At 34.3% G+C, this 25,067-nt stretch overlaps 1 protein-coding gene across 2 annotated transcripts in view; it reads left to right on the top strand.

The window, feature by feature from the left end:
* The first annotated feature begins 6,777 nt into the window (after positions 1-6,777).
* LOC113513763 (interference hedgehog-like) overlaps positions 6,778-25,067 on the top strand; it is a 67,664-nt gene continuing 49,374 nt past the window's right edge. For both annotated transcript variants that reach the window (XM_052893624.1, XM_052893623.1), the window contains exon 1: positions 6,778-6,984. The gene's annotated coding sequence lies outside the window, so the exon portion shown is untranslated. The remainder of the gene's footprint in view (positions 6,985-25,067) is intronic.

Raw genomic sequence — 25,067 nt, 5'->3', positions numbered from 1 at the left:
GAGATGTTTCTCACGCTCGAATATTGTTCTGATAGATGCATATTAGTGTAAATTGTCAATGCAAATAATTGCAACTCGATCTCAATTGTAACTTAATTTTTCACTAGTACTTATTAATTAATTAATAAGTACTAGTTAAAAATAATAGTAATAATAGAATTTTTTACCAGAGGGAGACTGTACAAAAATCGATTGCTTGGAAACCTCTGTCCCATTCGTGTTTCAACCGTGAAGCAGTTGTGTTTGCATGGCTGTGTTTCGGTTTGAAGGGTGGGATATGGCGTGAATTTACTGGGTACAGAGGAATAACACCTGAGTCCTCAGGAATGGCAACGCATGGGGGGTATCATGGGCGAAACAGTATACTCTGTTATGTCCATGGTACTGCTCATGTCTATAGGCGACGGTTACCACTTTCCATCAGATGGGCCGTCAGCTTGTTTGCCATTCTAAGTTGTATAAACAAAATAGTATAGTAAAAATTGTTATTGGCAATAGATTGGGTTTGATATCGATATTAGATTCAAGAGTAGGCCTACTGACGAGCGCAGACAATTATACAAGTTTCAATTTAGCTGAAACATGATGTGTAAATAGGCTTTTTCTGCTCAGTTCTTTGTGCATACCCCTCAAAGATTGCCCTCAAACACTGCGTTTCTCAAGCAACCTCATTCCCTATCCATGTAACAACGCCTTTGCTCAATTTATTCACAAATCGTCCTACCCATCTACATCTCTTAAATTTTGAAGATTATCTGCCATAATGACAACATACCCATACTCTCTATATCTCGACATCTACGAACTTAAGCGTTTGTCAGTAATGGGTTATATTCTAACAGTCCCATTGCTATCCCTATCAGGTCGACCTCCACGCGTTCTCTAGAAATCGTCGCAGTTAATTCTTCTCGAATTCTTAACAATGGGCTGACTGACTTGCCTTCATCTTTAACTGTTAATTATCACTGGTGCCCCGCCAGCGTATACCGATATCGTAAGCAGGGTTACCATTCCACTTACGTACATATACGTATATTACTAGCATGCATCGTTGCATGTTTGATAAATAGTTCCTTTCAACTAGGAGAAATTATTGAAAAGGAGCTAAGTCGCCAGAGCCGGCCGAATAAAACTTGACAAAGTTAATCTGGGCCCAATACGGGACTAAATTCTATCTTCAAAAGCCCTTAAAATCTGCAAAAATATTTTCTAACATACACATACAAAAACACGAGAAATGAGAACCTCTATTTTGAAATCCTTGCTCAAAAATGAAGCGAGAGATGAAAAGTTAGAGGTTTGAATCTATCCTTAGCTCTAAGCATGTCTGTTAGGGATTTATTATCAAGATAGATTCTAGATGCAGAGAGTAGTTATCTCTTCCTACATCCCAGATGGTAAACCGTTTACTTTGAATTTTCTAATTTCGAGAAACCCCATGCTGACTTGTCGGGTTAATATTTGCAGTATTGCCGCCCTAGCCTCGCATTTTGTTTATGCGAGCGGCCCTTCAAAATAAACAGACAATATGGCGTCGTCAGTTTGTTTTGCTTGTCAGATACCAATCGCAGTGACTTTATTTCATTTTGTCGATATTAGATGCCGAAATGTTTATTACAATGTTTATTTATCATTAGATCCTTCGATATTAAATTTGCGAGTAATTATCATTATCCTGCCCTTATCCTAATTATTTAGGGGTCAGCGTAATATGTTTTTGTACATATTTCACAAGTTTTTGGCTTTTGATTTTAAGACCGGCCAGGATCCTTCCTTGAGGATGCGTTTGTAGGTAAAATAAGAAAATAGTAAAATTAAATTTGTAAGTAATAACTGATAAATACTGTTGACTGAAAGAAAATGCTTCTAGCTTTAAGTCCGTCATGTACACATATATGTATTATTGAATAAATAAATACAAACACATATAAGCAGTGAGTAAGGGATTGTTAGTTATGGGGCTTAACAATCCCATTGCTAGCAACATACTCTATTAGGTCGACCTCAGCACTCCTTGGAAACCATCATGGTTAATTATTGTTGAATTCGTTACGATGGGCTAATTGAGCTATTTCAACCTCATTTATCATCCCTCACTGTTGCTCCGCCAGTGTATACCGATAGCGCAGGCGGGTTTATCATTCCATTCTTATCCCATATATATGCAAAAAGAGTCTCCATATAAAAGGGATTTATGACTTGTCACCACACTTTGGTTAGACTATAAGACCATCCCATCTAGTGAGGGGTCGTCCTATACTGCGTTTATCCGTATGCGGTCGCCACTCAAGAACCTTTCTTCCCCAACAGATGTCGGTTCTTCGAGCTATGTGACTAGCACATTGCCATTTCAGCTTGCTTATTCTTCGGGCTATGTCAGTTATTGTGGTTTTTTTGCGGATATCCTCGTTTCAGATTTTATCATGCAAAGAGACTATATAGACCATCCCATCTAGTGATCTCTCGGGAAGTTTTTTTCTTTTGATTCTATACGCTGGCGTTTATCCGTATGCGATGAATCAGGAATTAACCATGCCAGGAGATCGACCTGGTTGGGTCAAGAACCATTTCTTCCCCAACTTACGATGTCTCGGTCGGCAACTCTTGTTCTCAATCGTAACTGGTATAGGTGTGACAGGGACGTTAGACATGATTTTACTCTTGTCCATGTTCATCTTAAGACCTACTTGTTGAGAAACACCATTTATTCATTAGATCACATATAAAAATGTCATTGGCAAAGCGAAGGTTTAATGTTTATACAATCTTTTCCAGTCCAAGAGTATTGTATTGTAAAATCTTTATTGTACATAATTTACATTGGACACATTAAAAAATTTAATATACAATAGCGGACTTATCTAATAAAGGGATTTCTTACAGTCAAGGTAAGGTCTTGAGGTACTCAAGCAAACGACTCAAACGATTGTTAGTAATGCGGACTCTACCAATGTTATTGCTAGTAATAAACCCTGTCAACTTGACCTCCACGTGGTCTCCCCTGGATATCATCGTACTGAATTTTAGGCATATTCATCGCGATGGGCTAACTGACCTGCCTTTTCATTTTCACCTATCATCCCTCACTGGTGCCCCGCCAGAGTATACTGTTAGTGCAGGCGGGGTTACTATTCCAACAGTACTAAAGAACGTACTAAGAACGTTCAGAATGTACGTTCAGATCAGGTTTAATTTAATAAAGTTTGTCATGAACCAACGGAGAATCGAGCCAGGATGATGATGTACCTTATTTAGTTCGTTACGGAATCGTAAAACAAAGTCGATATTTATCTGGTAAAAAACTTAAATATAAAACAGAATCGAGTATGACATGATAATGGTATATTTTCGAAAATAATATCATTGTCTTATGTTTTACATGTGAGAAACTTTATGAAAAACTAAAGGATGTTTAAAATGCTGAGGGACTCCTACGCCAAACCAAGTTATGATTGCATAGATGTTCTGGTATGAAATTTTGAATGATAAGAAAACAGTGAAATTAATAATATATATTGTGACGCAAGCATAAGCAAGCTGAAATGATAATAGGCTGGTTGCATAGTTCTAAGAACCGAAAATCAATGGGGAAAAAAGTTTTTGAATTGGTTAAATGTTTAGATTTGTTACAAATTTTATTATTTTTTGTGATAATTTTAATAAAACTTGTTCACTTTTTCAATGAATTTCATTAATACTAGTTTGCTATTGATATTAGTTTTTGTTCACAACCTCGTATGCGTGGATTTCAAAAGTAAGTACCTACTCGTATATCTAGACAGCGTATCAATATAAAACGTATATCAGATTTTAGGTTACATCTTCTGGAACACAAATGTGAAAACCATATTTAATTTGTTGCAGTAGCTTTTGTATCACGTCAGAACAAACATACTATGGAGTACTGGCCACATATGTATTTATATGTTATGTGGCCAGTTATATGTTTATAGTTTTATATTCCTAGTTTAAATTGACACTTCCTTCTATTGTTCCCATTTGGCTCCCCTCCACGGATCTAGTTTTCTAAGCTTCCTTTATTAACATAGATTTTTAATTTCCATTCCTGATTTCCTTTGCCGTCCACATGTACCTATAATCAAACAGACAGGCAGATAAATATACAAAAATTCTACAAATTTTTGTTTTGCTCTTATTAAGACTCCTCTATTGCTTTTATTAGGATATATATATATATATATATATATATATATATATATATATACAACTCCTATGGTACGTAATGGAAAGATACACATAAAGATATATCTAAGTACATATGAAACCAGTTCAAGTACCGAGTCCCATTGTACAAGCTCATCGTATTACAGGTAGGATGGGCCGTTTAAAGTCCGTTGGAATACAAGATAAACGGCACATTGTACTTACGTACGGATGCAGAGTTGATGGGTAGCTTTATCATAAACAAGTTTCCTTGAATTGCATGTTTGGTGCACTCTCCAGAGTCTCGGAAGGCACAACACAATAGAGTTTAATCTGATGTAGTAATGCCCTGAAGCCTTCTTTGTCGGACGCAGATTTAGTTTGTCTTTGTTTGCAATTGATAATAGAGAATACATAGAGAGTTACTATGTCACCATTCCTTGTAATGCCTTCGAAGGGTGCTTTATTTTGAACCAATCCAATTGTTTTAAGGACATTAGTAATTACGTTTAAATAACAAAATACAAGTAGGTTTTGTTCCACAAATAACTCTAATAAATATATTGAAAATATAGGCAAATTAAGAAAGTCCTCTTTTTGGAAATCTATAATGAATAATAAGAAAAAAGTTCAAAATAAAAATAAAATTGGTGTCTATTTTAGTTACTAAAACCTATTAACCTACAAAACTAAGATTGTCTATAGGTATTTAGGTATGACTAACTAGCTTGTAAAAGTTGCGCTGTCTAAATTCCATTTTTCGAGATTTTAGAGATGTTGATTGGCGGATGGTAATCAATGATTATTGTATAATTCTCTCTGATCTGATGATGACACTGCGAGCAATCTCTATCATAATCATCATTTCAGCAATAACCTGTAAATTCGTAGGCTCGTAAACATATTTAAAAGCTCTCGTTGCTTGCTAGATATTTCTAACAGTAACTAATACCAAGCGGTTAGAATAGTCGAAGTCCTTTAATCATTTTCATTCATTATCAGAGCCCATATTGTGATAATGGACTCAAAGATGTTAATGTTTCAGACCTAAGGGTTATACCATTACATGTTTTCCGATATTTCGGGGTCGAACGAAATACAAATTTGATGTTAAAATTACATAATACATACTGTTTAAAAATATTTAAAATATTAAAATATCGTTCCTTTAGACTATTATAGTAGTATTTATGACGAATGAAACGTTACGCTCCATTTACTGGGCCGATTTCAGTATGAACAGAAACTCGAAATTGAGTTCGAAAATTTGGTAGTCCATTTCATGGTAGAACCCCAGGTTCTTTTGTCTACACATATGATTTCATTTAATCGCTAAAGTATCGTTCAGGCCTTAACTAGCAAATAATCTATTAAACTATGTTTAAGACTAACGATTTACCGCGACTTTGCCCGTATGAATCAGTATGTAAAATGCCCTAACAACCTTCGAATTTATAATATTAATATGTACGAGTATAGATCATACTCGAATTTACTTAGAGCCCTACATTACAGGTTTTGTTAAAACTTAAAGGCAAGTCTATTATACGCCGTCGATTACAAGTGCCGCCTTGTACCTTAGTTATATCTACATACTGAGTTGGTATATGACTTACTCGTATTTTGAATCGCTCAGGAATGTGCCTCGACGAGATACGCTTTAATTTCTGCCCTTTATTTAGGTAAATAGTTGTATCTATCAGGTTTTCGCTGATTTCATTTAATTGTTTACATGTTTAGGATTGGTGGGATTAGGTATTCCAATTTAATTGGAAGCGATTTAGTAAGTTATTCATATGATAGATCGAATTTTATATTTCAAGGACATTTACGTAATAGATATGTATACCTACTTATATTAAAAAAACCGGTCAAGTGCGAGTTGGACTTGCGGAACGAGGGTTCCGTACAAAATCATCCAGTTAAAAAGAATTTGTAGAAATAGAGTACATTGCGAGGTTCTCAGTACTGAATAAGAGCCTCAGCGATAAACCATTATAATCATGAAAACCACGACCTCTCTGTCTGTTTGAGTGTACGACTGAAGAGAGAGAGAAAGAGATAAATTCAGATAGATGAATTTATAATAATCAATAATTGCATTCTTACTACTAAATTAATATTACCTATAAAAAAACGAGAATGAACAATGTTTGCCCGTTTTGGTTTTCGTAGTAAAACGGCTAAGTCGGATCTGATAAAATTTGATATAGGTCATCTTAAATTTAAAGAAAGTAAATCCTATCCTTTTATATTATTGCAAAGTACTAGTTTTATAATTAAATCGCTGGTTAATTTATAAAATAAATTTAATATGTTACAGTTTCCTAGTTATTGATTATCTCTCGTTACATTATAAGAGCCTTGTCACTTTTATTAAAATAAAATATTAAATCATACTCAAAATATCTTGACAGGTACCTAAAGTTCCATTCCCATTGCCCGTAACTTGTTTCAAAAGAGCTTTTGTTTTTTCTTGTTCGTATGAAAGAACTCGGCGCCCGCGCTGTGCCCGTGCATTGGCGCTTTTCTTCGACCGACAGAGACGAATTCATTGTTCAACTATAAGTAAGAAGAAGATGGAGATAGCCGACTGCGTCACAAACAGACAAGCTAGCTAAATGAATCCAGTTTGCTTTTATAGGCTAACGCGTTGGACGTATGCATCGCCTCTGAGATATTTTTTGTTTGTGATGTAAACCAAAATGGACAATTTTAAGTGAATTTATATTGTTATTGACAGAGTGTTGTGAAGAATATGCTCTAACAGTGCAATACAGTTGTTATACAAAAGGATTGTGGTGGGAATACGTGGAAACGGTAAGAATAACTGAGGATGGAACCCATTCCCTCCCGTTCGTCCCTCTTGAAAGAATGCGATGCACCTCGGCTTTCGACTCGAGCGCACCTTGCGGGTTACTTTATCGGAAATATTCTCTGGGAATAACACAATTATCTGCATGTTTTGAATGTGTATTATTTATTGTATGAATATTATTGTACCTACTTATTTGAGGTTGATAATATAAGACAGAAACTAAAACAACAGCGTGAAATCTTTCAATATACTTAGTAAGAAATAGTTGATTGTTATTTTTTATGATACGATTAGGTAGTTATTGATAATAAACTCAGTTTTTTTTTATTTGTCTTTTGTACACAATCTTGACGTTTTTATAACAAAATTAGTAGTTTAATATAAGTCTAAATAGATAAACGAATAAAGATATAAAAACGTTTGTTCACCGTTAGGTATTTCAATAAAAGACGCGCCAAGACTGTACTAAAAACGGACAGGTAAAGAAAACTGATTTTACTGACATAAACATTTAACTAATCTACGTCGTTTGCTAAAGAAACAGTAACTACCTATGTACCTATAACTTTGAATGAAATAATAATATATATATTTAATCGGCGAAAATTGAATGGTAACCTCGCCTGCGCTAGCGACAAACGCCGGCGGGGCATCAGTGAGAGATGATAAGTGAGGATGAAACTATAGGTCAGTTTGTCCATCGTGATGAATTCACCTGGAATTCAGCACGATGATTTCCAGGGAGGACCACGTGGAGGTCGACCTGGTTGGGTATATTGCTAGCAATTGGACCCTTAATCTCCATTACTAACAATCCCCGGCTTAATCGGCCTTAGGAAACCCTGCCAGGTAGACCTCCTCGCGGTCCCCCCTGGAAATTGTTGTGCTCAATTCCAGGTCAATTCAACACGATGGGCTAACTGACCTGTCTGATCATCCTCACCTACCATCCATCCATCACCTTTATATATATATCCTATACTAACAGTGAAACACTGTTGATCATAGGCCTGCCCCTTAAGAGCGTTTGACATTTCATTAATACCTTTAAAAATCGGCCTTAGATATAATCTTTCTCCTATTATTCATAAAAAGCCAAAATGTATATGAACGCCTCCTTCTTCAGTTAAAGTAAGATTTTTAGTCTTAAAAGAATGTGGAACAACATATAATAGACCTAAGATTAATATTTACGTAATTGTTACATGTTTTTTGGAGATTTTTTATTATAAATAAGTAATGTGAAAAATTTCTCTTCTTAATAGATATTTCTATAATACTTTAAATACTCACTTCATTTGAATCCGACAGTATTTCTACAAGGAATGCTACCATACTTGTTTTTGTAGGTGTGTTTTTACCTATTAACCACATGTCTGAGCTTCCAGTAAGCACATCGGCTAATTTGATTGCGCCGGTAGAGTTGCTATGAATGACCTTAGAGAATTTACAATAGTAGGTGCTATTGCAGACTTTCGCGTCTGCAGTGCTAAGAACATATCTAATCATACAGGATTATTTTGTAAAATTGCTCAATCAGTATACAATATACATATTCAATATATGTTTATGGGAACGACGTATTAACGTGTAGGGATATCATTAAAAATAAAAGTATACACACTAATAAAAGAAGCTTTTTTTTTTATACAACTTAGAATGGCAAACAAGCTGACGGCCCACCTGATGGAAAGTGGTAACCGTCGCCTATAGACATGAGCAGTACCATGGACATAACAGAGTATACTGTTTCGCCCATGATACCTCCCATGCGTTGCCATTCCGGAGGACTCAGGTGTTATTCCTCTGTACCCAGTCAATTCATTTATGTTCCTTAGGTTTTTTTTATTAATTCTTAATGTACCTACATACCACGAATATTGTTCAAGTGTTTTTTCGATTATTTGGAGTCTGTACATACATAATAACTATTATTCAGATGGTTTGTAATACTGGTGTCATCACAGTTCTGTCATTCCATTTGCCATAATTCTAATATGGTGACCTTAGATCAAATATTAATATTATCTTAACCATTATTTACTTTTTTGAGTCTTTCTTTCCTTGTATCGATCCTTATTAAAATTCATCATTCTATTTATAGCGTATTTACTTGAGACATGAAAACTGAACTTGATAGGGCACCGTTAATTTTAAAAAGAACATGATTTATCGGACCACAATTGGATTCTTTAATTGATGGATGATGTAATAAATTATAGCATTTTGATCATCAGTGGCACTCTGTAGTCACTCAGCGTTCACTATGCGAATCCTGCGACATATTAGACAGTACAATGCATATTTTCTTACACGTGTATATGTTTGCCGACAAATATAAACATGACAGATAACAGATGATAAATTTAGAAGAAAATAGATACATTTTTAATAAATAAACAAAACTGATTGGTGTTTCAACTAGCCACGGCGATTTAGGGCGTCTGGCATGTTCGCAGAGAACATTGTTAACAATTTTTTGCTATTTTACGTAAATGTAAGGCAAGATGTGGACGTAAGATTAATGACAATTAGTAATGCTATTGTTAAGACAGTATTTCAGTAGTGTATACCTGACGACCAAAAATTTATAATAAAATGATTTAAATTAATATTTTATTAATTAATCTATAATATAATAATAATTTATATAATAATTAAAATTAAATTATTATCTGCTCTGTAAATTATAGTATATACATATAGGCGACAAATGATAACCAACGAAATTATAGCAGAGCCATCTGGAAAACTTTCCATCATTCGAAACTGTGTTATGAAAGCCGTTTTGTTCAGCCTTGTTTGCCTTTCTAAGTTACTAACTATACAAAAGATTGTAATTACAATATGTTACAAAATTTAACGTTTGTAGATTATGAAGTTTTGTTTTAGGAGAGTTGTTTCTCCTCTGGTGTACATCAATATAAATATAATGTTCACCGTCGCTCTCTTGATGATGTAATAATCATTATATAGAATCCTGGAGAATATCAATATTCTCCAAGATTCTACAGCTATAAGAATAGTGTTGAATATCCTAATAGTTATGAGGCGACTATACGCATGAATTAACAAACGATACAGCAAAATATTCTCAAAAGGCAATCCTTCTTTGAATGGAACGATGATCTGTATGTTGTAGAAATGGTATGACCTGGGGGTCTACCATGAAATAAAATTCCGAATTTTCGGGCTTAATTTCGTGTTTTTGTTCGTACCGAAATCGACCCTATAAATGGAGCCTAACATTTCATTTGTCATAAATCCTATCATAAAAGTAAAAAGGAACGATACTTTAGCATTTGAAATATTTTTAAACGGCACGTATCATGTAATTTTAACATCAAATTTGTGTTTCGTTCGGATCCGAAATTTCGGAAAACATTTCATGATAGGCCCTCAGAGATTCCCAAAGTGGTTGACATCGACCCCTTGGGGTCGAAATCGGTTTCCCAGGGGTCGACATAAACGAAAACTGATTTTGGAGGTCGACGAGATCTAAAAATCGACCCCTATTAATTAATACAAGTTTTTATTTGAAAGATACTGTATAAGTTGTGTTACGTTTACTAACTTGTTGTAATTATTAATTATACTTGATGTTTATTGAATTTTATATCCATTTATTTTGTTAAAATTTAACGGGAAAATTATGTCAAGTTTACTCACTTTACTGCAAAGTTTTTAAATTGGTAAGTATTTTGTATCAATAAAAAACAAACTAAAGGAAGAATTTTTAAAGTAATTTGGCTATGGGGGTCTGTGATATCAGTTCATTTTGGAAAAGGCGTCTCTTGCCCAAAATAGTTCGTGTGTTAGTCAGTGTATATAAGCGACTTCGGGCCTTTTATTGTGATAGTATGTGAGGTCTACGGTCAGCAAGTGATAATGGAATGCTGAAATGATGATGACTTTTGTTATTTTAACTCATTTGTTAAGTGGAAATTGCGTCATTAAATATGCACAGAGGCTTTTATCCGACTTCCTACTAATACGTATTACAGATGTACAGATGAGGAAACTTCTGAAGTTGTTTGGAACTTTGGATGTTTGTTAATCAATCTAGTTTAAATGGCTGTACGGATTTGCATGGCATTTTATATACAGTTGACTTTATCCTGGTTTAACAAATACGACATGTTTTATCTAAATTTACGTAGTCAAGTTTATGTTTACGTGGCATGGTAAAATAAACATCACGTGAACAATATCGCGGGATATTGCTATAGTATAATAAATAGTGGTATATAATATGAAGTAATATAATATATCTACCTACCTGGGCGAAGTCATACCAGGGTCGCTGTAAGTACATGGTTTAATTTAGCAATCGCTCTAAAGCAGACGCTCCAGGCAATTTCCCAACATTATTGTCATTACCTCGAAGTATATTTCTTACATTGAGTGAAGTATTTTAAATAACATCGTCTTATTACGTGTAGAGGCAAAATATAGGGGGACTGACAAAAAGAAACCAGTTCTCGTAAAGGCCCATCTTTTGCATTTTATGGAGACATTTGAAGAAGAAATAAAAACGTGGAAATGTTGGTACTTGTCATTTAAAATATGTGCCGACGCTTTTAGTGATTTTTTTATCTGCACAGTTACATAATCTGTAGGTGTTCTCTTTGTAAATAGTACATATTTTGTTTCTAAGAATGTAACTATGTATATAATTAAAAGCAGAATGTTGCGTTACGGGAATGATAATGTTGTTAACTGTAACAATTTCCGTGGCACAGTAATAGATACACTGCTTTGCGTAAAATAGTAAGTCGGTAAGTCGATCCCGGATTCAATTTTTTGTCTGTCTAATTTAGAACATAACCGCCTAACTTTCATAACTTTTATGAATTGTTTCTGGCTGGATGTTCTGGATTGTGCTTTCAGAAGTTCTTTGATTAATTTATTTTAAGATAGCTTATCTTATTTTGGGGAACCAGGTAATTAGTGTAAAAGTATTGTACTCTGTAATACTTAGTGGTCACATGGTCTGGCTATTACAGACATTTTATAAGTCAATGTGGATTTTTTAATTACTAAATCATCGTGTTATTTGATCATTCTGTATTTCGGTTTGATGGGTGGAATATGGCAGTGAATTTACAGGATACAGAGGAATAACACCCGAATTCTCAGGAATGGCAACGCATGGGGGGTATCATGAGCGAAACAGTATACTCTGTTATGTTCATGGTGCTCATGTCTATAGTACTACTACCTACAATCGTGAGCAAAATATGTTAATCATTACGATTTAAACTTTCGAGCTGCATGTTTTATATTTTAAAGATGGTAATTAATGTGATTATTTAGTTAAACTATGATAAGTTACTTAAATTATCTCGACGTTTCAATCAGGACAATGAGTGGGTAAAAGAAAAATCTCCTGCCTCAGAAATGCTTTTGCATGACAGCATTACATCGGGTCTACTCGTATACTGTCAGTTGATAGGTTCAGATAATTCAGGTAAGTTATAATAGTTCATTTAAATGACCATGTTCCTTTAAATGAATCCTTGTATAAATTACTAACGCAAAACAATTAGATAAAATTTACATGCTTAATAACAATGCTAAGTCAATATTAATTATGTACAAAACAGGAAAATAACATTAAGCTAATATGCGACATAATTTTGCGGACAAATATTTTTTGTTAGAGCTGTAGGTATATAATGACGTTTTCATATAAAAACCGTTTTGTACTCACTTGAGTATTGAAGAATAGTAATTGTATTAGAGATGCCACTGAAGTGTATCTATCTATCTTTACATACATACATATCTATCACGCCTGTTTCCCATTAGGGTAGGCAGAAACAATGGAACACCAAATGCTTCGATTCAAACAAACCTCTTTCGCATTTTCCATATTTAACAATCTTTTCATACACGCTCGCCGGTTACAGGTACTTTTCGTTTGGCCTTTCTTCAGCACGTCGCCTATTTGGTCGACATACGTCCATCTAAGGCGGTCTCTATCGACATCTCCACTCATTCTGGTTCGATAAATCTCTTTCGTAATTCTTCTTTCTTCCGTCCTCTCTATTTCCCTATAAAATAATATATTTATCTATTTCCATATAAAATACAGTTTTTATTTTGTGTATCAGTAAAACATAACCAATATAGCATCGTAGACTATATAGACGAGAATCAGCTTCTCTACATAAGTGGTAAACTAATCTCTCGATAGATACGTTAGCGTTATCGCATGCATGAAATAGAATAAGATAGTAAAGTCTGATGATACATAGGAAATAAAAGTAGGACACTGAAAAATGTATTTTGTTTTCTACTTGTTATACTACTCAGTAGAAAAGCTATAAATCCTTAATAGATCACATAGAATTACTTAAATCATGAGAGTTTTAGTTTACATCTCTATGATAAAACGAAGACTGCAACAAAGATAACTTGATGCTCTGTGAAATATCCCATTTCTGTTTTTATTGCTACTGTACTAAACAGTTGCACCCCAATAGTTTAGTCTTCAATGAACAATTCTACAATGAAAATTTGGTGACACAAATTCAGAATATTCAATGGTTAAACAAACTTTTGTAAACGGACCCGCATGGTAAATTTAGAAAACTTTGTTTATTAAATTAATCGACAGAGTTTGAACCCGAGACTTTATTTGCATAAACATTTTCTTAATCGCTTACCGTTTATTTTATTTAATATATTGTAAAACGATAATGTGTATGCAACAGCAGCGCCGTAGCTTAAGTAAGAGCTATGACAAAAACTCACTTCAATATCAAATCCTATTATAATTTTAGAAATGTGGCTACTAAAAAATATCACAATGACGCTTCCTCTTCCTTATTCACGGTGGTCTTTATTATTAGGCGACGAGAGTGGAAAATAGCGCGTGGATTGAGAGGGTACTTAAAGGTTTTTGTATGTTGAATCTGTCGGAAGCACTTCGATCCTGCAGAAATTGATGTTAAATTACCTATTGGTTTAAAGGGCATTTTTTCAATTTATTTTTATCCCCGCATACGCGTAATGCATAAAATTCAGAAAACGAAAAGATCCCTTAAAGACTTATCCCCTAAAGGATATACTCGTACACAGGCCAACTTAACTTGGGCTGAGAATCTGGGTTGAGTTTTTCGTCTTAAACATAAGACTGAAATATAGAAATTGACTAAATGTAGAAAATATTACTAACCTATTTTTTTGTGATGATCATATCAAAACATTGCTTCCATGAATTAAAGTTTATTAATAAGCTTATTATTTTTGGGTTCTGTTATATTGGTGATATTTCTCACAGGCTTCTATAAATAAAATAAATAATTGAGAATACTTTAAAATATGGACACAAAGTTTACTAATTCGTGTAAGATAGGCTCGTAAGATACTTTTAAAGGTAAGTAATAAAATTTTACGATTGTGACGATATAGATATGAAATAAAGTATTAGATATCAGAGAGTATACTGTGCCGCTAGTCGTATGGTACCCCAAGTTGTCATTCTTGAAGAATTGTATGTTATGTCTCCTTACTTTGTAGTCATTTATATTCTAAATATTATTATAATTACACACACAAATATAAGTAACATGATGTTATACTCTAATAATTAAAGGACTATTGGGTACAAAGGCATAACACCCATGAGGGGTATCCTGAGCGATATACTCTGTTATGTTCATGGTACTATTCATATCTATAGGCGATGGTTACCACTCAAGTGGGCCGAAGCTTGCTAGCCACAAAAAAAGCAAATTAGAATGTTTATTAAAGCAGGTAGATTTAAAAAAAAAGCAATAATTCTAATTTGGTTCAAGGTAAATTAGTGAAATCAAATTTACAGTCGAAACTCGTTCCCATAATTCTATCGAACGTTCATAAAAATATAGTGGTATATTTGAATATTTCTCTTTAGTCGTCTGTTATAAATATATACCTATCATCGTGTCCCATCAGTTTCGAATTTGTCCTCTATATTGTTTATAAAAGAAGCCGCAGACAAAAAACTGGTTAAATTGGATTTATAGAGCGTCGTAAAACAAATGTGCCGTATTGCAAACAGCGATATAGTGCTGATACCGCGAGAAAACGTATCTGTAAAGCTCTCAAGAAGGCAGACTGTTGATGTGTTTACAAGATCTTTTCCAGACCATGAATATATTCAGGCGCGAATTTTCTAGCTCCCCTACTACGCAAGATAAACAGGATCTTCTCATGACTTCGATAATGTAATCGACTTCTTATACTTATAATTTATTAATGTTTCGTTATCTATGTACATGTCGAAAATGTTTTATGATAAGAAAAAAATATTATGTGTTGGTTTGGTTAAGTTTATCGACATTTATTATTCATTACTGTATAAATATTGGAAGGGAATGTTTTGATGTCGTTTGCGATAAAATTAGGAGAATGCGAAGGTGTATAATACTTAGAAAAAGAATTGGCACCATAGTAACACGGAAGCTGGCTTAGCATTTGTTCGTGACCTATGTTCATTGGCATATCTAAGTTATTTTCCAGGATGGCCCTTTAACCCTTTTAGTGCCACTGATTTTTACTCATATCTACTTAAAAATGCCAAAGAAATCTTTGTCGTGTCGATGTCATTTACCCTTGTCTCTAAAAAAACTGTATCTCCTCCAAAAATTATCCAATTTTAATATTTTTTTACAGCAAGCTAAACAGCGACTGATTTCACGAGCGCTATGACGCTCATGGCACTTTTAGTTGCAATGTGCACGAGTGCGATGGCGCTCGTCGGCACTCAAAGGGTTAAGCGTTATATGTACTCTCAGACATTCTTTGTGAAGCTTCGTTCGGATCCTAGGGAGGACACCAGACAATTCTGGTATTGGAACGATTCACCCCTTCCCTCTTTAAATATGCCTATATTTATGTTTGCTCGCTGCAAAGATTATGATGATGGCATGGAACCAGGATGCGAGTCTAGATTTTTTTGAAATGATTTTGCGCATTTTTTAAATAAAATGGTACCAACCTCTTAAGTGTTTTTAGTATTTGTACATATATACTTTGAAATCCACGTAAAATTGATGACGAATGAAAATGCTTTGAATTTTACATGATGATTATTTGTTTGTTATAAAAATAGTAGTTTGTCCTTCTATTCTTATATCTATCTCTCTTTTTATCTGATAGTCATGCTTTGAGCTGGAAGAGATCTGTTTTAGTGATAAGTCCACCCTTTCTACCAAGTTGTTAAACTAATCGCTGAATCTTTTTTTTTCAAATGTAATATAGAATATATATTTGGCTGTGCGTTTGATGTTTAAATATACAATATATATCTTCTCAGAAATTGCTACCATAAGTTTCACAATGTACGATTATTCTGTGATGTCCATGTTTCTTCTTTCTGATGTCATTGTTTTATAAGGCCGGCAGTACATTTGTAACTCCTCCAGTGTTGTGGGTGCTCATGGGCGGCGGTAGTCACTTACCATCAGTCGCAGTAGAGAGAGCCACATAACAGTTTGCTCCCTATGTATAAGAAAAGAAACTATAACTTCACTGCCATTTCTCATTCTTCAAACCGGAATACAACTATATAAGCTGCAATGCAGACGACTTTTGCACAAAATCTCGGCTTTATAGAGGACTAGATATTACTTGCGACTTTGTCCGCGCCGGTATATGTTTGCTGACCGGGATAAGAAATAACCTATATCCTTCAAATATACTATATTTCATAGTGATTGGTTAAGCCGTTAACGCGTTTTAAAGTAATAAACTCACATTCACATTTATAATATATTAGTAAGAATTAATTTTTGTTAGTTTAAAGTGATATCTAAAAAGAGGAGATTTTTAATTGGTCTGAATTTTTATTTAGTTTCCTGCTGTGTTATACTACTAGTATAGTATTTGTGGTTATGCGATTAATTGGTCATTTCTGAGATGATGTTGAAAGCTATCCCATAACAATTTTTGGACAAATAAATCTGGCATCTTTAACGAGTAATTAGGTAAAGTTACTTGTAGATTCCAAATTCGTGTTTTCAATTTTGAATTGTATTCGTTCAAAGTATTTGTACTTTCAAACTATTGAGTCTACGAAACATCTTGACGTTTATCAGTAATGATGTTTGTGTTCGAGATTAAAGTCGCTGTTTTTTTGCAGAGGGAATTTTTGCTTGTAAATATTTCAGATGTAGCCAGTGTCGTAAATATCTACTTAACAAATAATTCGACGGCATCAAACTATTTCTAACTTTGTCGTAGGTAGTAACGACGAAGTCAGGGTTACCAGATGCTGAGTTTAATTTTTACCCAAATGTTAAATGTGTCGATTGTCACTACGTTTTGCTATGTAACTATGAAATCAACGAAAAAAAAGGCCGTGCCCTACGTTTTACTTCTGTTACTTTCTGTTTTTCTATCTTCATTAGTCTATTTTATAATATTTATTTTGGTTTATAAATACGAAAATAGTAAAAAAAGAAATTATCCAAATTTCTCCAAGTTTAGAGGTGAAACATGTGTTGTAACATATACGTAGACTGAATAACGGTCAAATTGATGACTTATTGGATAAGGAAGGTCATAGAACTTCTAATAATTATAATAGTCGTCGATCCTCAAATGTTGACAGCCGCACGCATACTAATGGTAACGGAAATAAACAAAATAATTCTAATGAACTAATTACTTAAAAATTTTGAGAACAGAATATTTTGTTTTATTAACAATAGAAACCTTTTTTTATGTAATCTAAAATGGCAAACAATTTTATGTAAAGTTGCAAAAAAATATTCAATCTGGCAACACTGCCTGAGGTATTTTATAGAGTAGCAATATTTACTTTCCTAATCGCGATGAAATAAGCTTTTTTTTTCTGTAGAGAACCAAGATGATGTTAAGAATGCGTGGTAATATATCTTGAAACGCCTCGAGCTATCACGCTATAGCGGTTTTGATAGATGCCCTGCCCATTTACCCTTCGCCCTGTTCAAATGTTATATTATAAAGTGGAATAGTTACGTTTGTATATTTATACTGTCGAGTAAAATTACCTGTATACTTATATAACTATATAAGTACGTAAGTCAAGAGGTTTCTGCCCTTCTGTCACAATCGTTCCGGTAATTTGGAACTCTGCAGAATGATATTTAAATTATTAACATTTTATTGTAATGTTTTATAAGTAATTTTGAACATTTTTGAGAAGAAATATGAATTATAAAACGACAAACATATTAGAATTTCCCATGCTCCCTATATTGAGTCGTTTTTAACCCTTAATAGCTATTCGTATATATGCTCCGTTTTTCTTACTTGGCATAATTTTAAGCGAATTCTGATACGAGGAGGGATCACAAGTTACTTGACGTGAAGATAGATGGAATAAAAGCCTGGAGATTTTTATTCGCCTACATTTTGTATGACTAGCTTTTATCCGCGACTTTGTCTGCCTGACTGGGATATATTCACTGATCAAAGTAAAAAAAAAAAACCTAATGCCTTTCTCCATCCCATATACGTGTAGTACGTATATTTAAATTTCATAGTGATTAAGCCTTTAAGACGCTTATAATGTTTGAGTGACAAACAAACTTTCTTTTAATTTAATAATATTAAGTAAAGATTAGACATTCGGCAATTTACTACATAATTACAATTTATATAGAATAATTATTAAAATATGAAAACAATAATTTGGGAGCGATTTCAAATAATTGAAGCGGTACTCGTACCTAGTAAGAGGTCTTTGTAAAGACTGCGAAATTTTTCAATCACTCAATAATTTATTGGAATATGATTTTCATATATTAATTATATTTTTTTGTTAATTGTGAACCGGTTTTAATAATGATTTTTGCAAAACATATATAGATTACTTTTGTGTTCGTTTCATATCTGATTGTGTAAAATGTTATCAGGGTGCTTTTATAGGCAATCGTTTCCATACTAGATTATATGTAGATTAGGTTTATGTTATTTCAATAAAGTAATAAAAATGAAATAAAATATAAAAGAACAGCACAAAAATGATCAGTCAACTGATATTTTATATTTACTATAAGGCCAGATTCATACTATAACGCCGGTCTCGATTTGTTCTCGGTCCGGTTTCGAATTGGTAAAATATTATTACTTAAGAAACAATTTGTGTATTCATGCTAGAGTCCAGTCTATCCGTTCTAGACAAGGCATAAACGAATCTATCGATAGAATCGTTTTGAACATCGTTCACATGAGAAAGAACAAGATAGAGCGTGCCGCTGTCTTATTCTATCATACTGACTCGCTAGCAAAAACAATAGGATCGTTATCGCTGGGGACTCAGTGTGATAGAATGAGATAGCGACGGATAGAATAGTAAATTCCTTTGTAATTTGTCTAGGGATTTGTTTCGTTCCATTCACGCTCAAGCTTGTGAGTGTACCAGATCGAGAACGGACCGGGAACGAATCGGCATTATAGTGCGAGTCCGGCCTAGAATGCAAACTGAGGGTCTGTCTATGTAAAATGGTAACCGGCGCCATTCGCTAATGGATATGAACAAAAATAGAACATATTGGCGTATAACAAAGGGTGTATGGCGTTTCTGACATTCACCCACGCTGTTACATGCTTTATTTTTTTTTTTTTTGTTATACGCGTGTTAAACCCTTTAAAGCTTTTAGTAATGTCATATTATAAACATATATGCATTTTATTTACTTCTGAAATTGTTTTGAATTTTAAATGATGTTTATTTGTTTGTAATAATAATAGTATTTTGTCCTTCTATTCTTTTATCTATCTCTATTTCTATCCGATAGTCACACTTTGAATGCGTGGATTGATAAAAAAAAGGTCCAACCACGAGTCGAGCTTGTTCAGTACAAATTGTAAAAAAAAATTTGCCCAAAAACTACAACTTTATGGTTTTCTGATTTTTCCTTTTACTTGTACTGTACGATATTATTTCTTACGAAATTTTTATGTGATTAGTAATATTGTGACATTTAGAGTTGCAACAGCGTGCGCAGTTGACACTTTGTGAATTTTTGACCAAACACCTGTGTCATTATCGTTAAATTCTGTTATTGATTGATTTGGTACCTGACGCGCTAGTAGGTAAGACTGAATAAGAATGTAATTACAATTTTGTCATGCAAGTGGCAACACAGAGAAGCATAAGTGAAAATTGTGCTGAGGTAAATTTTGCACCGTAACTTATTCGCTATAAGGTTGATTATTTTATGAACGATTTAAAGTACACCTATGTTTTAGGACACAGTTTAAATCTTACATTCTGCTCAGTGCTCCGTTCTAAAAATGGGGAGATAGAAAATAATGTATGGCCGAATAGGTACTCGATCGAGTTGATAAGACACGTGGTGTTTGTAGAATCTTACACGTTTTTACTCGACTATAGTGAGAGTATGGATTATAGATGAATTACGTACAGGAGAGACGATACCTATCCACTTTGAATTCACCTATACATCATTTTCATCATCATCATCTCAGCCATTATCTGTTCACTGCTGAACCTAGGTCTCCCTCATAGACTGTCATAAGGAACAGTCTTTTTTTTTAATGGGTGATAATGAAATGGTAACCCCGCCTGCGCCATCGGTATACACTGGCGGGACAACAGTGAGGGATGATAGGTGACGATAAAAGCAGGTCAGTTAGCACATCGTGACGAATTCCACTAGATTTAACCACGATGGTTTCCAATGGGAATCGCGTGGAGGTCGACCTGATAGGGTGTTTTGCTAGCAATGGGTTTATTCGACGCCGTTACTAACAATCCCTTTCCCTCCTAAGGAACAGTCCTGAGCCACCAGTCGTCTGTCCTTCGAATTGTGTGACCAGCCCATTGCCATTTACTGCACCCACCAGGACGGGGGGGGGGGGGGGGGGGGTTATGACATAGATAAGTGGTTTCCTAAGTTATTTTATTATTTGTGTCTATTTTTAGATTTGTGCCGAATTATCCTTACTTAAAATCCGCTCACGTGAAAATGACTGAAAAAATAGTTTTATATTTACCACTAATCGTATTAGTGGCCGAAATATATTTGCTCGTTTCCAGTAATATTATTATAATATTGAACATTCTTGGGAAAATTATGATAATTTCTAAGAAAATTATGAATAGGAGGCAAGCGAGTGTAATGAAGGGAGCGACGGGCGCTTTGATTAGCTAATTCAATTTTATTTCAGACTATTTCCCATTGTCGCCGCTACTATTGAGAGCAAGAAGTGTGAATGGATAATGTAAAAAATAAAATTCCTACTTGGCCGAAATTTTATTTTTTATTCCAATTAGGTTTTTTGTTAGCTTTTGTATTATACATTTTTATATATAAGTTGTAAATATATTTTTTTTTAATTTTTGGTCACTGACAAAATAAAATTACACTGGAATAATTTACAGAGAGTGTACTTAATTATGTATAAATATATAAGAAGTCAACAAATAGACGTCAAAAAAAGTGTGTACGTTGTTTGTGCTTGTCTGCGTGTGCATATTGTGTGTGTGATTGTATGTGTTCGTTTGTGCGTGTGTATTTGCACGCGCATGTAAGTGTACATGTGTGTCTGTGTGAGTGTGTGTACATCTCTCTGTATGTATGTATAATGAAAAAATTCTAAAGAAATAAGTAACAAATTGAGGAAGTAAACCAGTAGGCCGCGACGCTAAGCAAGTAAGTTACATTTCGAAATCAATAATCACATTTACTTTGTTTGTTTTGAAACGTGATCGCAGCGAGTGTCACCGATATTGTACCCCCGTATTAGGGTTACCATACGTCCTGTTTTTCTTGTACATTTTCACAGATCTAGCTTTTTGGATATTCTAGATAATTTTTAAGCAGTATCTTGGATTTTTAAAACACTCTAGAATAGTCTTTTATTTTAACCATACATAAAATACAAAATACATTATAATTAAGTTATTCATTTAATCGTTTCTATTCTTACGTATTTTAACTTAACTTGTTTGGGGGGAAAGGGATTGTTAGCAATGGAGTTTGACAGCCCCATTGCTAGCAATATGCCCTATTAGGTCAACCTCCACGTGGTTCCCCCTGGAAACCATCGTGTACAATTCTTGTTGAATTCGTCACGATGGGCTAACTGACCTGCTTAATCCTCACCTATCATCCTTCACTGGTGCCCCGCCAGCGTATTCTGATAGCGTAGGCGGGGTTACCATTCCATTATCACCCATTAAAAAAAACAACTTAACTTGTTTTTAGAAAAACAAAATCTCATTATTGTTACTTAAATTCGATTTATCCTATTTTAATTCTGTCTGTACCATTCTATTAACTATTTGTACAATGCGTTTCGTTTGGTTTTATTTTTCCTATGTTTTGGTTTTGGTTTTCAACATTAATATTCTAAATTTAAAAAAATTTTAGCATGGCGACCCTATTCCCGTGAGACCACACACCATACATTCGGTTCCGGATATACTTCCATCGGAGTAGCCTATCACATGCAATCATTGATCGATGTGAGCCAACTCATGTTTACGTCGAACCGTGGTACACGTATTTTTATGTTGCTAGATAAACGTTCATTACATTATTTTTTATATTTTATTTATTTCTTTATATATTATTGGAGGCATTGGCATATTTCAGATTATATATTAAGAGTTCTTTTTTTATGTCGCACTATCGGTTTACGCGGGCAGGGCACCAGTGAAAGATGAGAGGTGATGTTGAAAGCAGGTTAGTTGGCTCAGAGTTTCGAATTCATAAAGAATAAGGATCAACCAAGATGGTTTAAAATGCTCTCTGGAACCAACCATGTCAACTTCTAAGTGGTGTCAGCCACTTTTTTTTTATACAACTTACAATGGCAAATAAGCTGACGGCCCACCTGATGGAAAGTGGTAACCGTCGCCTATAGACATGAGAAGTACCATGGACATAGTATAGTATACTGTTTCGCACATGATACCCCCCATGCGTTGCCATTCCTGAGGACTCATAGTTCATAGTTGGAATCTCCGCTCCTAATTCACCAGAGAATTCTGGGTATCGCCAGAGGGGTTGTTAATGATAAAGACGTATATCATCATCGTTTGCAATATACCCTGAGAGGTCGACCTTTATGCGGTTCCCCTTGGAAACCATCGTGTTTTTTGTTGAATTCGTCACAACGAGCTAACTAACCTATTTTGATTCTCAGCTATCACCACTCACTGGTGTTCCTTCAGCGTATACCGATAGCGCAGGCGGGGTTACCATTCCATTATCATTCACTAAGACCAGATAAATTTGGGGAGGGTACATCACACTCGGCTCCCCCTTTAAATATGTTTACGTTTTAATTATAGTTAACGCCTATAGTTGTTAATGTCATTATCATTTACTCTTATTTATCGTATTTGGTTGTACGTAATTGAAAGAAAGGAAAACATTCATTTAAGTAAACTTAGAGTTAAGCTAATTTGAATAGTGACTTTTTCATTACCGACTGCATTTATACCTACAATTCATTCTACAAGTTTCTAAGTTCAAACGATATCTATTGAAATAACATAAAATTTAACGATTATTTCAATTTTGGATGAAAGTAGTCGAAAGTTTCTTTCTTAATGTTCTACGAAATACAATTGTGTGGCCACAGATAAAATGATGATAAAATTAAACGATTACCTATTTCATAAAAAAGCCATCGCCCTATCTAGTCTTAAATACCGAGACTAAAGGGTTACGAGCTTATGAAGTAATCAAAAGAATGGACGCCATGATTGAATGGCGCGGAGTGTGGTATGCGGGCATATAATGTAGTTTGACTGTTTTAACATAATTAAAATATTGGATTTCAGTGACACAAGAGGGAATTTAATTCGAGTAGGCACCTCCTTGAATTAACGAGGTCCTTTTGATGTCTTTTTATCCCAGTATACAATAAAGCTCCAAGTGATTTTTATTGGTTTCACAATATAAATGCAGTTCTATACTTGTTATTAGCGAGGTTTATGGTATAAATAGGGGGGAAAGGGATTATTAGTAATGGAGACTAAGAATTCCATTGCTAGCAATATACCCAACCAGGTCGACCTCCTCGCGGTTCCCTCTGGAAACTATTATGATTAATTTCTGATGAATTCATCATGATGGTCTAACTGGCGTGTTTTTTATTCTCATCTATCACAATTCACTGGTGCCCCGCCAGTGTATACCAATAGCGCAGGCGGGGTTACCATTTTATTATCATCTATTTAAAAAAATGGTATAAATAGATATTTTCTGAACAAATATATATTTATATAGTATCGTAATGTTTTAATATAAGTTAATATTTCATATACACTTTCTATAAAAGGCGTCTTTTTGAGTATCTCTGTTTCATTTGTGTTTCTACCGTGAAGCAGTTGTGTTGCAAACACGGTTGTGTTCGGTTTAAAGGGTGGGATATGGCAATGAAATTACAGGGTACAGAGCTATAACACTTTACTCCTCAGAAATGGCAACGCATAAATATTATCATGGGCGACACAGTACATTCTGTTACGTCTATGGTACTCTTCATGTTTATAGATGACGGTTACTACTTTCCATCAGGTGGGCGTGGTTTCCATTTGTTTGCGATTCTAAGTTACATAAAAAAAAAATCGTCCGCTAGTCTGGGATATATTTATTAGCTTGAGTTTAGAGTATGTCCTTCTCCATCCAAAATAAACCCTAGTAATACGTGTCCTGCATGCAAATTTTATGACGTTTGTCCGAGACGTTAAGGCGCCAAGAAGATACAAACAAATAAACTCACCTTCTTGTTTATAACATTATACCTATAGGTGTTGCTGACATACTGGCAGCTACAGATTGCATACCTCTTTTATATTTGTTTTTATTTTGTGTTCTATGTTTTAATCTTCTAATCGATTTAGAAAAATGTACTTCTTTTTTTAAACGGATGATAATGGAATGGTAACCCCGCCTGCATTAACGGTATACGCTGGCGGGACACTAGTGAAATTTGATAGGTGAGAATAAAAAGGTAGGCCAGTTAGTCCTATGTGATGATTTCACTTGGAATAGAACACGATGGTTTCCAGGGAGACCGCGTGGAGGTCGACTTGACAAGGTATTGCTAGCAATGGGGTTACTAA

Source organism: Galleria mellonella, unplaced genomic scaffold (assembly GCF_026898425.1).
Source record: "Galleria mellonella isolate WM207_F2 unplaced genomic scaffold, CSIRO_AGI_GalMel_v1 utg182, whole genome shotgun sequence".
NCBI lineage: Eukaryota > Metazoa > Arthropoda > Insecta > Lepidoptera > Pyralidae > Galleria > Galleria mellonella.
The sequence above is the reverse complement of the archived record's forward strand: the minus strand, read 5'-3'. Positions and strand labels throughout refer to the sequence as shown.